This window comes from Macrotis lagotis, chromosome X, assembly GCF_037893015.1.
Source record: "Macrotis lagotis isolate mMagLag1 chromosome X, bilby.v1.9.chrom.fasta, whole genome shotgun sequence".
Lineage (NCBI taxonomy): Eukaryota > Metazoa > Chordata > Mammalia > Peramelemorphia > Peramelidae > Macrotis > Macrotis lagotis.
In genome coordinates, this window is record NC_133666.1 from 442832384 (window position 1) to 442837512 (window position 5129).

The following is a 5129-nucleotide window of genomic DNA, read 5'->3' on the forward strand; positions in this document are numbered from 1 at the left end:
CCTCATAATTAATTCATACCTTCAGCCTCTATCCAATTGCACTCCCCTTCTTCTGTGGCATTAGAAATACCTTTCTCAAGAGTCATAAATAACATAAAATTATAATCAATTTTTTTGCATACTTTTTTCAAATAGCCTCTATAGACATGCAATCTCAAGAGTTAAAGTATCATTGTAAAATAAAATCACTTCATAAAACAATTATACTCTCCTCCTCTAAGTACACTCCTTTTAATAATAGCTGAAGTATCTAATGTAGCAAAATCACTTCATGATCCATTTATATCCAGCCCTTCTAAGTATATTCCCTCCTTCCCTCCAGTAGTAGAGCCATCATTAACTAAAGTATCAAGTAAATCAAGATCACTTCTCCATCTGTACCAATAGAAATGCAATACTCTTAAGTTAAATCACTTCATGATGCATTTATACCCATATCTTCGAAGTACAACCCCTCCAACTACATTCAACTCCCATTAGCTAAAGGTTTGGAAGATGGCTCACAGCTTTCACAGTCATCTTATATCTATATGCTCTCTATTATGCTTCTTTTAACTATCCCTAGAGAAATACAATCTTAAGAATTATCTATCTATCTATCTATACATACATATATATATATATATTATCTTCCTTTGTAAGAATGTATACAGCTTTATATTATTGATTAGCATTTTTCCCCTTGTCATTTACCTTTCCATGCATTTCTTGAGCTTTGTATTTGAACTTTTTATTAAGTTTTTGTTTTTATAATAGATTAAGTTTGAAAGTCATCCATTTAAATGAAAATTCATCTTTTCCTCTTGAAGGAATATGCTGAATTTTTCGGGATAATTGATTCTTAGTTATAATTCAAGTTACATTGTCTTCAGGATATCATATTGTAGGTTCTCTGATCCTTTAATGTTGAAGCTAACTACTGCCTTGTAATTCTGACTGTCATTGCTTCTTTTTGTTTGCTTGCAGTATTTTCTCTTTTAACTGAGAATTCTGAAATTTGTCTGCAATTTGTCCTTTCTGTAGATGATCATGGATTCTTTGGGCCATATTTTGTTTTCTTGTTCTAGGTTATTAGGGAAGTTTTACATGATAACTTCCTGTATGATATTGGCCAGACTTTTTTTTTAATTTTGCCTTTCTGATAGACCAATAATTCATAAATTATCTCTCCCAGTTCTATTTTCCAGGTCATTTGTTTTTACTAAAAAGCACTTGAGGTTTTCCTTTATTTCTTCAGCCTTTTGCATTTGTTTGATGGAATCTTGGTGTCTCTTAGAGTTATTAATTTCTATGTGTCTACTTTTAATTTTTAAGAGTTTATTTTCTTATGTTGAGTTTTGTGTTTCCCTTTACATTTGGTGGATTTTCCTTTATTTTCAAGTATCAGTTCAGATTTATTTGTAGTTAAAACCAGGGGGTAAGCAAGGATAACTACTTAAAACAATTCATAGTATCCTTCCACTTTATGATGAGTGGAATGCAAACCATTTCTCCAGTGGACCATGACCAGGGATATACTTGACCCCACAGCTATCAGGAATGAGATGTTTGTCTGTTACCATGTCCTCAAATTCAAGTGCATTAAATTTTGTGAAGCCCCACTTCTTTGAGATGTGAATCTTCTGGCAACCAGGACATTTAAACTTGGCCACAAAGCTTCAATCACATGCTTCTGGACTTTGGTGTGAATAGACATGATCACCTGTCCTATATGTACATGAGCAATAGTACCCTAGGGTTTTCCAAAGGCACTTCACATGCCTGTTTGGAGTCTATCAGCACCAGCACAAGATAACATTTTGTTGATTTGAATAACATGGAAAGGGTGCAGTCGAACATGAATGTGGAAGCCATCTGTGCTGCAACTTTTCACCATACATTTATTGGCAAAAATCCATGAAGCCTCCAAAGCTTCAGAGGAAAGTTGTTCATATTCATCAGACACCATATGACCACATAGTGGAAACTCATCTACTTTAGCCTTTTTTTCGACCTAAGTCAAAAATCTGTATCTTTGCATCAGGGACACCTCAGAAGAAGTGTGATTTTGGATATGGTTTGTTCTTACAATATCTGTAGCAGCGAGCAGGGCAACACCCCATAGCTAAGGCAGACAAGAAGTGGTTAATTTTACTTTTAAATGATTTCTTTTCCTTCTCCAGTATTATAATATTATTATTATTATTATTATTATTATTATTATTATTATTGTTATCATCATCATTATTACATTTGATGAGTTGCATTCCTTTTCCATATGGTCATTTTTACTTTTAAGGAAGTTAATTTCTTCAGTCAATTTTTCATAATTTTCCTTTATTTGTTTTCTCTATTTTTCTTTTCCTTATCTTGTTTTTAAATTCTTTTTGAGCTCTTCCAAGAGGTTTTGGATTAGAATCCAATTCATAAACAGGTTTAAAGTTTCACATGTAGGCAATTTGTCACTTCATTCCTCTTCTGAGATAGCATTTTTATCATTGTTATCAAAATAGTAGCTTTCTACGGTTAATACTCTTTATTTTTTACTTTTGATAGTTGAACTTGGTTCAGATTCATTGATCTACTCTTTATTTTACAAATGTAAGCGTATAGAGATATCAGTTTTTCCCTAATTGCAACTTGCCATAAATTCATTATACCATCTCACTGTTCTCATTTTCATTAAGGGAATTAATGAGTTTTTTATTTCATTCTATGACTGACACATTCTTTAAAATTATATTATTTGCTTTTCATTTAATTTTAATGATGTTTGTTGAATTTTGTTTCTATTGCTTTATGTTCTGAAAAGGATGCATTAACATTTCTGCTTTTCTGAATTTGGTTGTGAGATTTTTTATGCTTAAATATATGGCCAATGTTTGTGCATGTGATGGGCACTAACTAAAAGATTAACTAATAAAAAATTAACTAATATATATATATAATATATATATATATATATATATATATATATATATTCCTTTCTACTACAATTCAGTTTTCTTTCGTTTCTAAAATTCTTCTCATTAACTGACCTTGTTTCTTATAGTTATTAAGTTCTGAGTTGGGAAATTTGAAGTCCCCCACTAATATAATTTTATTTCTTCCTGTAACTTATTTAACTTTTCCTTTAGGTATTTGACTACTATAACAGTTGGTGCATATATGTTTAGTATTGTTATTACTTCATTATATTACCTTTTAGAAAAATATAATTTCCATTCTTATATGTTTTTAAAGAATCAAAAACATGAAAGATTTATTGAAAACTGTGACATGCATACAGTCCATTTTTATTTGAATAAAACAGTCAACAACTTCCAATGTTTCCCTGAAATTATATTGTTCTTCTCTCCAGTTAATAACAAAGCCCTAAGTTCCAAAATCAAATAAATAAATGAAATTTATTTATCAACATTCATCTGTAATACCTCTCACTTACCCCCTTCACTTTTTAAGGATGAAAAAGTAATTTTTTTTCTTATCATCAACCAAGTTCATAAGAATTACCTTCACTTTGTTCATAGAAATCAAAAACTCTTCACCTTATGTCAGAATTTGAAGAAAATCTACATTTTTTTCAGAGATCCCTTTTTTAGATGAAAGTCCCTTCTTTACAATTCCAATAACCACAAAGCTCCTGGTACAATCTGCAGGATACAGATGAAGCAAAATGTGGAAGTTAACTCACCAGAAACCCTCTGAGGTCTTTCAAATAGCAGCAAGAGATAAAAAAAGGCAAAATGAGGGCTGAGGGGATAGCTTAGCAGACCAGTGGAATTGAAGAAGGATCAAGTCTCAACAACATAAATAAGAGAATGAAAGCCCAACTAATAGCATTAAATATACATCTTTCTGCAGAAATACAGTTCCAATAGTCACAACTTCTCCTACCCCAAAGTACTGTAAGCCTCCCAAATTAGACTTTTTATAAGTCATGTCAATTCTTCCACTTCAATTCTTCCACAAGACCACTTCTTCCTCAACTAGGAGTGGCCTTATGGTTTATGAGCCTTCCACCAACAGAATTAATCCCAACTTCTGGGAATTTGCCCCATTAGTTGTCTTGCTACCTCCTAGAATACATTGCACTCCAAACATCTTTTAGTTCACACCCTTTTCAAATTGCTCCCAGGAAAGTATGACAATGAGACTGTAGCTGGCTAGTTTCTATGGCTGAGTAATGTCAACTAGCTTCAAAAAGAATTGATTGAGAAGGGGCATATTTTTAATGGCACTTTACACTGAGCTCCAAGACCAAGAATAAGAAATGATTGTCAGGTTTCCATATGGCTTCAATACTTTTTTGAAATTTGAATAGCTATTTCCTGGGTAGATATCAAATATTTTAAATATTTAACATTACATTAGTTTTTCCAGACTATAAAGACAGAAATCATGAAGGCCAAAGTAACATAGGCAAAATCACAACCATATCCAGTGGCATGCTAACCTCCAAGACCAGGGATTTCAGCAACAGTTTCAATAATACAATAGACCCAAATTCTAGAATGTATTGTACTGCATACAAAGTGGGTTTTTTTTATATCAGAATGATATATTGTGGTATGTGTAGGACATGCAACACTGTTGTTCTAAAAGTAATCATAATGGATAGGATTTCAGAGAAGCTTGGAAAAACTTGCATGAATTGATCCTGAGTGAAATGAATAGAAGCAGAAGAACATGTACATTAAAAACAACATAGGGTCATGATCAACCATGATGTGTTTGTTTATTTCAGCTGCACAGTAAGCAAAGACAATTTTATTTTTTTAACTGATATTTTATTTTTCCAAATTCATATTATGATGAGTTTTCAACATTTATCCATATGCATATATATGTTTTAAGTAACAAAATTTCCCTCCATCCTCCCTTCCCACTCCACTCCCTGCAGTAGCAAACAATCAATTTAATATTGTACATAAATATTGGTGTTAAGCATGTTTACAGGTGAGTGTAGTCATTTTCTGTTTGAGGAAATAGTATTAAGGGAAAGAAATGCATGAGATATTTTTTAAGTGAATGTAGTGTACATTAGATTCCGCAGGATTTTGTTTTTTTTTTTGTTATTTTTGTTTTTCTTCCTCTTGATGGTGATAGCATTGCCCATAGCCAGTTCTAATAGGGTTGTCCTAGCTCTC

The 5129-nt window shown here is 32.0% G+C and overlaps 1 pseudogene; it reads right to left on the reverse strand.

The window, feature by feature from the left end:
* Window positions 1-1463: 1463 nt before the first annotated feature.
* Window positions 1464-2102, reverse strand: LOC141500768 (large ribosomal subunit protein uL16-like; annotated as a pseudogene).
* Between the last annotated feature and the right edge of the window lie 3027 nt (window positions 2103-5129).